The 12,732-nt window shown below is 36.2% G+C and overlaps 1 protein-coding gene across 2 annotated transcripts in view; it reads left to right on the top strand.

The window, feature by feature from the left end:
- Positions 1 to 328: 328 nt before the first annotated feature.
- HDX (highly divergent homeobox) overlaps positions 329 to 12,732 on the top strand; it is a 217,524-nt gene continuing 205,120 nt past the window's right edge. For both annotated transcript variants that reach the window (XM_070783571.1, XM_070783572.1), the window contains exon 1: positions 329 to 456. The gene's annotated coding sequence lies outside the window, so the exon portion shown is untranslated. The remainder of the gene's footprint in view (positions 457 to 12,732) is intronic.

Genomic DNA, 12,732 nt, shown 5'->3' on the forward strand with positions numbered 1-12,732 from the left:
ATTTTGGCAGTATGCAACAATTCTGCTGCAAGCGAATCTCAACTTGGAAGACCAGGCAGGACCTGCTCAAATGGCTGGCATATAACTACTATAGTCACAGGGATGCTGGGCGTTCACTTCTACTCAGGAAGCTATAGGTACTGAGAGACCTGGCTTCGGATGTAGCTGATATGTGCCGGGAGAGGCAGCCCCATTGCAGGCAGCTATCTCTCCTCCCCTATACCCACTCTTGGGTCCTGGGCTGAGGCCAGGGACTGTCCGGAGCTGATCTCGGGCTCCCATTGGCCGCTGTCTTTTGTGACGTCACGATCATGATGAGAATTGATGATCGGACACGCTGATTTCATTGTCTGAGGAGGCAGTGAAGACCCAGGAAAAATCTCGCTGAATACGCCTGCCCCAGAACTGCCTTGATCTAGGATCTTCTTTCCTTCCTGTGACCGCACCACGCCCGAGGTAAGCACCCTGCATGTGTGGGTGTGAAAGGTGAAGGAGGGCGAACAAGGCGCCGAGCTAATGCTCTGCCCAGTGCCAGGCACGGAGGTTCAGCGGCCTAAAAAGGCTGCCAACAGACTGGTGCGGCTTTTGGGGGAACCAACTGCTTCTACCTTCCAAGTGAAGCCTAGAGGCAGCATGAGGTTAAAAACGAGCTGATGAAAGGGATACAGTAGACACTGGCAGAGAGCGAAGGATTTTGCTTCTAGACAGGGCGACGTTTGGGACACGCTTCTGGCCCCAGAGTAAGAGGAAGTGGCGCCTCTGTCTCGGAAGAAAGGAAAGAGGTGAATTCTACCACTTCTAGATTTCACTGGATTGTAGATTTCGCACAGCCCTACTCGAACGCGCAGAAGGTGCCGCGCCTGCGCAATAATAACCTTTGTGGGGCGGGAGCTGGGGTGTGGGTGGGTGAGGAGTTCCTGGCTAGGAGAATAGGCTTAGAATTTGCGCATGCTCTTTTTCCTTTATCTGAAGGGGGTGGGGCTGAGGTCTGTCTGAGCAGAATTTGGGAAGGATTGGTAAACTGGCCTTGTAATGCTTCAAGCGCTAATTGATGGAAAGAATCTACCAGTTACTTTGAAAGAGCATATCCAGCCCCAAGTGGGCCTGAGAATTTTAGGAAGGCAAATTCTTAATCTTCACTTATCGGATTTAGAATAATGGAAAGAACTCGGAGAGGAGTTTGGAATAGAAATTATTGAGATGAGAAACTATTTGGAGAAAACACTATTCAAGTGAATCCAACTTTTAGTTTTCAAGGAACTCTGATTAGGTGTGCCACTCAGTGATGTTTGACACTTAAACTGTTTGGAGAGACTCAAAGTGAAAAAAAAAAAAAAAAATCCTTACCTGTCTTCTTTTTCCTTCTTGAAAAAGCCTCTTATAAAGCTTTGGTCTCTGTTTCAGGCTTGGTGCTAAGTCCTTTTCCCTTCTTCCTTTGTGCGGCTTTTAGAACCAAGGTCAAATCTTATTTTGAGAGACCCCTGTTCAACTTCCCTTCATTGGGAGGGACTATATTACTGGGCAAACATGAGGAACAATCCTGCCTATCTGCCCTTGTTCTTTCCTTGGTAGATAAATTGTATAGTATTGTTAATAATTCTGCTCCAGGGTCTGATCATGAACTCTTAACTATTTTATAAAGAAATCTGGATTTTTACCCCATTTCTCATAGTTAAAGGGTTATTAAGTCCTGGTGAGTTTTCCTTTGAAAGCCTCTTCTACCATTTTCCCCTTAGTTTGCAGTCTAAATTCTCATCACTGTCCATCCAGTCACTTCAGGAGCCTCCCAGCCAGCCTTCTAATTCATCCTGACAGTCTAATGGCTTAAGCACTTCCTTCAACAAATCATTTTTCTTCACCAAAATATTATTGGCTCCTTATTTTCTATTGTTCATAGCCCAGGTATACTTGGATTGCAAAGAGCTTCCTAAACTTACTTAATTGTACCACAGGAACATGATCTTTATTTCTCAGTGCACAACTCTCCCTAATGACCCCTGAACAATCTACCTACAGAACTTCACTCCTTGTACCACTACCACTCCCTTCACCTAGGATGCTCTCTCTTTGTCTAATCAAATCTTACCCACTTTGAAAGCTCAACTTAAGTTACACCTCTCATAAGTACCTCCTAAGTATAATCCAACTCTTATTAAGCTCAACTTTTCTAGAACTCCTGTGTCAGTTCTTACATTTGCCACTTTTCTTATAGCCTGCATTAATTTTTGACTGTGTGTGTGTGCTAGACAAAATTCCTCAACTGGATTTTAAATCTGTTCTTAAGAGTTGGTACCATGCCATCTACCATATATTTTTTTATCCAAAGTACCTGGATGACTATTTGAAATATCTATTGCTATATGGTCTTTGTTTTCCACTTTCTTGGGAAATGAAGTAATATAGTTATAAAGAACTGTGTATACATGGGAACTTATTCATCATTGGTCAAGCAAGGGACCCTTCAGTGGCTGAATAAACCTCAATATGAGTCAAAGAAAATGCAATACATATATCTCTATATATTGGGTGGCTTGTGAATATATTTTGTCCTCATAAACAAGACCAAAGGAACATTATCCCAGAAGTGGTTCTGTCTGTAATTTTCTCAGTTTGAAAAGTACTAAGACATTTTCCTATTTCTGTTTTTCTCTTTGATAACATTGCTTTATGCAGTTCTCTTAAATATACCAATTATTCACTCTTTTTATTGCAAGATTTCTTGCATTTGCTGCTTTACATTGACTGTCACTGATAGTTTTCATCTTGAATCAGAGCTAATCATTGTGATGGTTTCCATAATTGCTATTTTATAACATTTCAACTGTCACTTTCCTACTCCTTGGGCTTCAAACTGCATTGTTTCATGGACCTCAATTTTATTTGAATGAAAGTGATTGTGGTTTAATACGGAGGTTTTCTATAGATTTTGCTTTGTTACTTCACTTTGAGGCACCATCCCAATATCATATCAATGTTTGAGGTTGAGGAACATGCATGAAATGCAGCTCAAAGGGTATTATTATAACTTGTAAACTTGAAAATTATTGTCAAGTAAACTATGAATATTAAAAAAATATTTAATTAATTCTGCTTTTTGAAAATTCTACTCCCAGAAGGAATTATGTTTTTTTTGTAGTAATGTATTTTTTATGTTTTTATGTATTTTTGTGATCCCCAACAGGATAAAAATAATTGAATTGTTTATTTTGATTTTACTGTAGAGTCTGATAAACATGAAACTAGTGGTGTCTGAATACACTACATCTAGCATAGTGATTTGGAAGTAAACTGTGAAAATTCTAGAGAGATATGTTCTGCATTCAAAGGGAACTGGAGAGGTTAGTATATTCAAAAACTATCACCAACAACTGGGACCTTTCTAGCCTGCATAAAATTTCAAGACAATACACTGAAACCTGTCTATGCAAATGGAATCATTTTTGTGCCCACAAGTAGCCAAATTGCCTGGATTAACCAGAGATCCAAGTACATAGCAGCTGAACAATTAACATTATACTGTGTCAGTCAAATGCTATTTTGTGCCAATCAGATGCTATAAGTTACATTTGACATCTGTAAAGAAATTTACAACAGCAGCTGTCTTACCTTCTTGATCCCCTATCATTTTGCATGAGATTTATCTCCAACTGGGTTGATACTTAGAATCTTTAAATGTGTTATTTTTTAGAGAGGCAAAAATTGAGGAAAATATTTTCTTAGCTTCTCTTCCCTTGGAACTGGGGGAAATTTGCTTTAAGGTTCTTAAAACATCCATGGAAACATGTAACTTACATGCCCTGTGTAGGCACTTTTCTCAAGCAGACAAGCATTTGTGTATTGTGCTTGCCCCAAATCATACAAGTAGTAAGTGGCAGAGCCAGTATTTCAAAGCAAGCATCATTCTAGAGGCTTCACTCTTAACTACTAGGTTCTAGATTGGAGAGCTAGAGCGAGGCCGATCTTCATTTATTGTTTTAAAACATTGTGTGTGTAAAATTTCTCCAGACTTATCTCTATTTATGATTCTGTAATGCCTGTGACATATTCCTTTCTCTCTCAGTGGAAATGAAACTTTTTTAACAGATAGGCCAAGTTTTAGGAGAAGGGATCTTTGTTTTGACTCCAGTGGCTTCAATGGCAGAAGGCATATAGACCCATACATTATTTTTCCTACTGTCAAGTACCAAGCACTAGTGAAAGTATTTCTTCACAGAGTTTTGTGAAAGGACAGATTGAGGTGTTTCATCCTACAATAATACATTGCTTTATATATTATACTTTCTTATTTGGTTAGCTTGGTCTACTTATTGTGTCTTTTATGGATAAAATTTGTTGTTGTTTAGTCACTAAGTCATGTCTGACTCTGCAATCCCATGGACTGCAGGACACCAGATTTCCCTGTCCTTCACTATCTCCTGGAGTTTGCTTAAACTCATGTCCATTGAGTCAGTGATGCCATCTAACCATCTCGTCCTCTGTCTCCCCTTCTCTTGCCCTCAGTCTTTCCCAGCAGCAGGGTATTTTTCAATGAGTCAGCTCTTCACAACAGGTGGCCAAAATATTGGAGCTTCAGCTTCAGCACCATTCCTTCCAATGAATATTCAGGATTGATTTCCTTTAGGATTGACTGGTCTGATCTCCTTGTTGTCCAAGGGACTCTCAAGAGTCTTATACAGCACCACAGTTTGAAAGAATTAATTCTTTGGTGCTCAGCCTTCTTTGTAGTCTAACTCTCACATCCATACATGACTACTGGAAAAACCATAGCTTTGATATACAGACCTTTGTCAGCAAAGTGATGTCTCTGATTTTTGATACAGTGTCTAGATTTGTCATAGTTATTTTTCCAAGGAGCAAGTGTCTTTTAATTCTGTGGTTACAGTCTCCATCCACATTGATTTTGGAGCCCAAGAAAATTAAAAATCTGAGACTGTTTCCACATTTTTCCCCATCCATTTGCCATGAAGTGATGGGGCCAGGTACCATGATCTTCGTTTTTTGAATGTTGAGTTTTAAACCAGCTTTTTCACTCTTATCTTTCACTTTCATCAAGAGGCTTTTTAGTTCTTCTTCACTTTATGCCATTAAAGTGGTATCATCTGCATATCTGAGGTTGTTGATATTTCTCCCCACAATCTCAATTCCAGCTTGTTCTTTATTCAGCCTCGCATTTCGCATGATGTACCCTGCACATCAGTTAAATAAGCAGGGTGACAATATACACCCTTCATCAAGGGTGTATATTTCCCAGAATACATCCTTTCCCAATTTTGAACCAGTTCATTTTTTCATGTCCAGTTCTAACTGTTGCTTCCTGACCTGCAAACAGGTTTCTCAAGGAGGCAGGTAATGTTGTTTGGTATTCCCATCTCATTAAGAATATTCTGCAGTTTGTTGTGATCCACACAGTCAAAGGCTCTAGTATAGTCAATGAAGCAGAAGTAGATTTTTTTTTGTTGGGATTCCCTTGCTTTTTCTATGATCCAGTGTATGTTGGCAATTTGATCTCTGGTTTCTCTGCCTTTTCTAAATCCAGCTTGTACATCTGGAAGTTCACAGTTCACATATTGCTGAAACCTAGCTTGAAGGATTTTGACTATTACCTTGCTAACGTGTGAAATGAGTGCAATTATATGGTAATTTGAATATTCTTTGGCGTTGCCTTTCTTTGGGATTGGAATGAAAACTGAACTTTCCCAGGCCTGTGGCCACTGCAAGTTTTCCAAAATTGCTGGCATAAAGAGTGCAACACTATAACAGCATCATCTTTTAGGATTTGAAATAGCCCAGCTGGAATTCCATCACCTCCACTGGCTTTGTTTGTAGTAAAGGTTCCTAAGTCCCCCCTGACTTCACACTCCAGCATGTCTGGCTCTTGGTGAGTGACCACACCATCGTGGTTATCTGGGTCATGCAGATCTTTTTTTGTAAAGTTCGTCTGTGTGTTCTTGCCACCTTTTCTTAATCTCTTCTGTTTCTGTTAGGTCCTTGCGTTTTTGTCCTTTGCCTATCTTTACATGAAATATTTCCTTGGTATTTCCGGTTTTCTTAAAGAGATCTCCAGTCTTTCCTATTTTATTGTATTCTTCTCTTTCTCTCACTGTTCACTTAAGAAGGCTGTCTAATCTCTCCTTGCTATTCTCTGGAACTCTGCATTCAATTGGGAATACATTTCCCTTTCTCCACAGTATGAAATGGATGAAATAGCTATGCCAATTAGGAGAGTAATTTTCTGAGACTCATTCTCTGAGTAGCTTTTCCCATTCATAAACCAATTGTTTGTTGTGTTGAAATCCCCTCAACAGAGAAACAGTTGGACAAGATCTAAGTAATTGTAAACTGTGGTAGAAGAAATATATTCTACATTAATGGGCAGTATTACATTAGGTATAGAATGTTCAGCCCTGACTCATCCTCACTATTCTAAGACAACATGAAGTTATTAAATTTTTAATATGCATGTGTTATGAAAATAATAAGTCAAGCATTTTGATTAGAACTTAGAGGCTCACTCTTATCACCAGTGAATTCTTAAGAGATGCTCCCTGGTGGATAGAGGGTAAAGCGTCTGCTTGCAATGCAGGAGACCTGGGTTCAATCCCTGGGTCCGGAAGATCCCCTGGAGCAGGAAATGGCAACCCACTCCAGTACTCTTGCCTGGAAAATCCCACGGACAGAGAAGCCTGGTAGGCTACAGTCCATGGGGTTGCAAAGGGTCGTACATGACTGAGTGACTTCACTTCACTTCAAAGAGCCAGTTTACTTTTCTGGTAGGGTTTGGTGCTTCTGTGTCTATTAAATCCTTGCTATTCAAAGTGTGTTCCATGGAGTAGTAGCATGGGCATCACTTGGAAATTTCTTAGAATATTGCTGAATTTCTGGCTCCACCCAGGACCTACCGAATCAGAATCTGCATTTTAATAAGATCCCTGCATGATTCCCATGCATGTCAAAGTCTAACAAACACTGTTATAAAGTGAAATATGAATTCCTGTACAACCTAAACTTTTAAGAGCTGATAATCATAGAAAAAAGTGAACTTCCTTTTGTCCATTTTCACATGTGTAAAGTAATATATAATCAAAGTATTATCTGTTTAATATGCATCAGTTTTGCTCCATTCTAGAGACAGCATTATCTCATTGAGAAGATAGCTACACCTATGTGATGGGTAAAATTGTTAAAAGTCTGAAAGAATCCATTTACTTTGTTGATAGTAATGACTTTACTATTGAAATGTTATGTACCCTAATTACTTGACTTGTCAACAGTGTTACAGAAGAGTATAGCTTTATTGAGGTCATTGTCACTAATATCTTCAAGAGGAACTGAATTAGTTTTCTATTTGCTCCTGTAATAAATTACCACAAACACAGTGACTCTAAACTACACATGTATTATCTTACAGTTCTGGTGGTTAATGGTCTGAAACAGGTCTCACTGAGTGAAAATAATGATGTCAACAGGGCTTTCTTTTCTGGAAGTTCTAAGGAAGAATATATTTCCTCATCTTTTCTAGCTTTTAGGAGCTATCCACATTTCTTAGCACGTGGCCCTCTTTCATCTTCAAAGTCAGCAATGACTGATCACATCTTTCACATTGCATCACTCTGACATTCTGCCTTCATCTTTCAGATTTAAAGATAACTGTGATTACACTAGGCCCACTAAAATAATCTAGGATAATCTCTCTACTTTAAGGTCAACTGATTATGAGCCTTAATTCCTTCTGCAACTTTAATTCGCTTTTCCCATGGAGCATAAAATATTCACAGATTCCGGGAACTGGGATACAGAGAGGTAAGGGTCCGCACAGGAACTGATGGCCTTTGGGGCTGATAAAGGAAGCCAGTGTCTAATCTTGTTATTGGGAGAAGCAATTAGTCAGTATTAAGGGAGAATGCCATGTAAATAGGAAGACGGCCATTTACAAGCCAAGGAGAGAGGCCTACATCCCATCTTTTCCCTCACTGTCCTCATAAGCAACCAACTCTACCAACACCCTGATTACAGATATCTAGACTTTACAACTGTGAAACAATAAATTTCTGTTTAAGCCACCTAATATTTGCTACTTTGTTATAACAGCCCTAGCAAACTGATATAGTCAAGATAGTCCTTTAGTTGATATCTAAGTTGATATCATCCTCAAAATCACTTATTTAATAATTTTGTGTTTTATAATATGCTAAGTATTATATAAAGTGAATTAGACATCAAAGTGTTTATAATATATATTAGGCATTTTTTGTAAAACAAAGTAAAATATCACGTCTGGCCCTGTTTATTCAACTGTGAAATGAGGGCACAATCTTCATAATACCTAGCTTTAAAATCTATGATTATATTTATTAATTAAAATTTAATGTTATTAAATTAATATATTAATAAAAAGCATTAAGTGCAGTCAAAATTATGTTAATGTTCTCTTCAGGAAACAGTATTTTAATAATTACCATTCTTGCCATCCATTTCCCATTTTCTAACTCTCACCTTTAAAGAGAAGCAATAAAGATGTTATTGAGAAATACTGTTGTTCTTTTGACTCTCTTGACCACTTTAAAATTAAGACATGTTCAGAACACAGTACATTAATACCACTATAATATGCAAATGTATGCTTAAGAAATACATTTTAAATGAAAAAATTAAAGTGTGTGGTGTTACACTTATATTTTGGCAACTTTTGAGAGCAGTGTCTTGGAGAGGAAAGGATTACTTTGCAAAAAGTTTTGCTCTGATTTCTCACTCTGCAAAATATATTAAAGCAATATGTGTTCTCAAAATTCATAGGTGAAGCTATACTTTCTAGATAGCCTTGAGAATATTTTTTTACAAATTGTTATCAAGTTACATGAATCAAATTAGCAGTAAAATAACAATTGCTGAATATGGTCATGATCAAACCTTGTATAATATAGTCAATATGTTCAGATATGGTCTGATTAACACCAGTGAATATAATTGTGATGAATACCCAACAGCACCTTTGTTACGTAACAGTCTGTTGTGCTTCATATCAAATTGAAAAATATGACTAAGCAAGAGAAATGCAGTGCCAACAAAATCATTAGGGGTTACTATTTATCCCATTCTTCAAGCGTACATACATCTATGATTTGGCTATAGGTTAAGTTTTCTATCTTAATGTCAAAGACTTAGCATAGGGTGGTGTCTCTGAAATTGCAGTCTGCAGATCATAGGGTTCCAAGGATATGTTCTTAGGGGTGTGCAAGTTTTATGAAGATTTTTAAATTTGAGGGTTTTATTTCACTGATAATCTTGAAAAGAAAACCCATAAGATTCATGTATTCACTCACACACAGAGCCTTTCTACCAGGTATGGTGACAAAACTGCTCTTTTATAGTCATAAATCACAATTAAAATACATTTGATGGAATGAGTTAAGTACATTAAGACAGAGTTCCTCAAATAGAGACCCAAAGGTAGATTTGGACAATGTAGGAAAGATTTTGTTTTTGCTTTTGTTTTTCTCTTTTAAAGAAAAAGAAAAAAAAAAGAATTTACCTGTGACTATCAGTTTTGAGTTGCACTCCATGAGTCTTTTAAACTACTATACAGTTTCTTAATCTATTCAAATTATTTGTAGGGATAAATTTATGCTTCCACTGTTTGATGAATTAAAAGTGTGTGTGTGTTGTTTCAACACTATACATGTTATAGACAGTGTCTTTTGAGAAACCTTTCTCAAAATTCCCTGAAGAATAGGATGTATATTTTTACCCTCAAAGCCTTTGCAGTTTTTGCAGTAAAATCAGAAATTGAAATATTAAAAAATCAAATAATTCATCTCTTTGATTCTAGGTAACACTACCCTTAAGTCTTAATATATACTATATAAATCTGATTCACAAAACATTAAAAGACTATCTAGTTTAAGTGAATAAATATGGCTTCAACATTTTAAAAACAAATTTTAATTACCTATGAAAACTCTTGTTGAGAGTGAGAAAGAGTTAGGAAAGAGTAGGATAGAGTTATGTAGATGATAAGAAAAGGTTGAGAGAACTAAAAAGGATAAATTCATAGTACAGTGGAATTCAAGAGATATATAATTTTAATATAATGAGTTACTCATTAATAATTACTTTTGCAGTGTGCAACTCTGAGAAATTTTATAAAGCTCTCCTCAATAGTAAATTAAAATGCAATCTGCATTTAAAAATCTTAATTTAGAATGTTAATTACTAGATGTTAGTGGTCAGGGCTTATGGCAATGGCATCGCTATCATGAACTGGTGAAAGATAGAAATGATTTACTTGCACAATTTGCTTGGAGCTAAAAATGTAAAAAGGAATAGAAATTAGTCAACAAATATATATGGATCAAGGTAGTATTTAACTCATTGGGAGATGCTATGTAACAATGGTCACATATTCTGTATGATTGTATGTAAGTAGAGCTGAAGAAAATAGGAAAATCGGTTTTCCAGGTGAGGCCCTGTTTATGCTTCTGTTGTCCAACAGGTTATCTGTTTGAAATTGATCTTTTTTACTTTGTTATGAGTTTTGATATCTGAGTGTATTGATAAGGTATTTGTAGTTTAATGGTATTTTATTATTTGTGATAAAAGCAGCATCATTAAAAGCTAACAAATTATTAAAATTGATGAAATATCTGAGGTCAAACATCTACTTGCCAATACTTTTTTGAACATTTACATGTGGCTATAGATATATGTCATTGTAGATATATCCTTTCATCTACTTATATGAACAATGTATACATAATATTGTCTTGATATTTGCGCCATGTCACTATGAATATGTATTTAACTTTTATGTAACTGGATAATATTAACATCAATTGTAGAGAATTTTAAAGTGTTTTTTAAAATGAGATCAGTGTACAATTTCTTCATGTCCTGTGAAAATTATATAGATTGTTAAAATTTCCTCTTTCATATGTCTATCTTAGTGATTGAGGCCAATTATATCTCTATTAAAATGGAAGATAAGAGATGTGTACAATGCATTTCAGTAGTTATAGCCCAATAAACAAATAAAGAATATCCCTTCATAGTCTTTGAATAGATGCAATGCCTGTTACTTGACTTCATGCTTAGAAGATGATGAAATGTATTTTTTTTGCAATATTTGCAAATTCTGAAAAGTTAATTATAAAATAGCTAAATAGAAAACTGCTATTTGTAAAGATGAGGATCATTAAATGTAAATGATAGATTAAAGTGAGAGCTTCTGAGAACAGATTTGCCATAGCAATTCTTTTGCCTGTATTCAAATTTCATGAAGTTCAAAGTGTCAATTCATTATTGCATTTTTAATAAAATTTGTTAAATAAAACACTATTTAACAACTTAGTTTTTAATAGAACTCTGCTGTAATATAATACCCTTTAATTTTCAACATTAAATTTACATTAACAAATTATACAGAGACATCTATATCATCAACTCAATGGATATGAGTTTGAGCAAATTCTGGGAAATAGTGAAGGACAGGGAATCCTGGTATTCTGCTGTCCATGGGGTTTCAAAGAGTTGGACATGACTGAGGAACTAAACAACAATAAATCTACATACATGGATGCCATGCCTGTTGGTGTTGTGCTTAATTTTTTGCATTCTCCCAAATTTTAAAAGATCAAACTCTTATTACACAGAAGATCCAAATTGCAATTCTAGAGACAAATGTAAAACTACTATGGAAGCAAACTAGATGTCCATCAGTAGATGAATAGATAAATAATTTGGAATATTACTCAGCCATAAAAAGGAATGCATTTGAGTCAGTTGTAGTGAGATGGATGAACCTAGAGTCTGTTGTACATAGTGAAGTAAGTCAGAAAGAGAAAAACAAATTTCATATATTAATGCATATATAGAATCTAGAAAAATGGTACTGATGAACCTATTTGCAGGGCAGGAATAGAGATGCAGATATGGAGAACAGACTAGACATAGTGGGAAAAGGAGAGGATGGGACGAATTGAAAGAATATCACTGACATATACACTACCATGTGTAAAATAGCCAGTGAGAAGCTGCTCTATGGGCACAGGGAGCTCAACCCAGTGCTCTGTGACAACCTAGAGGCACGGGATGGGGTGGGGGATAGGGAGGAGGTTCAGGAGGAAGAAAATTTATATGTACTTGTGTCTGATTCATGTTGTTGTACGGCAGAAGCCAACACAATATTGTAAAACAATTATCCTCCAATTAAAAATAAATAAAAAAACTTTAAAAAATACTAATGGACCATTAATTTTCTGCCTATAAAGTCAACCACCTAAAGTAAATGTACATATTCTTTGAAAGACAGAAATTATCAAATCTTGTTTGAGAAGAAATACAATAACTGAACACTTTATTAAATAAATTGACTTTATCATTAAAATTCTTCCTTTGAATAAACCTCCAGACTTCCCTGGTGGTCTAATGGTTAAGACTCTGCACTTCTAATGCAGGGGATGTGGGTCTGATCCCTGGGAAGGGAAGTTCCACATGTCACATGACAAGGCCAAAAAAAGATAGAAAAGGAAACAAAACCAGAAACAACTTAGTCTGAATCACTGCACTAGTGAATTAACTCTACAAAACACATAAGAATGATAAAAATGTACAGATTCAAGATCCCTTGAAACAAGTTAAACTCAAAGGAAATCATGACCAGATATTATAATAAAATTGCTAAAAATCAAATGTATCGTGTTGAAAACAGCTGGAGAAACACAAATATATAGGGAAACA

Source organism: Bos indicus, chromosome X (assembly GCF_029378745.1).
Source record: "Bos indicus isolate NIAB-ARS_2022 breed Sahiwal x Tharparkar chromosome X, NIAB-ARS_B.indTharparkar_mat_pri_1.0, whole genome shotgun sequence".
NCBI classification, from domain to species: domain Eukaryota; kingdom Metazoa; phylum Chordata; class Mammalia; order Artiodactyla; family Bovidae; genus Bos; species Bos indicus.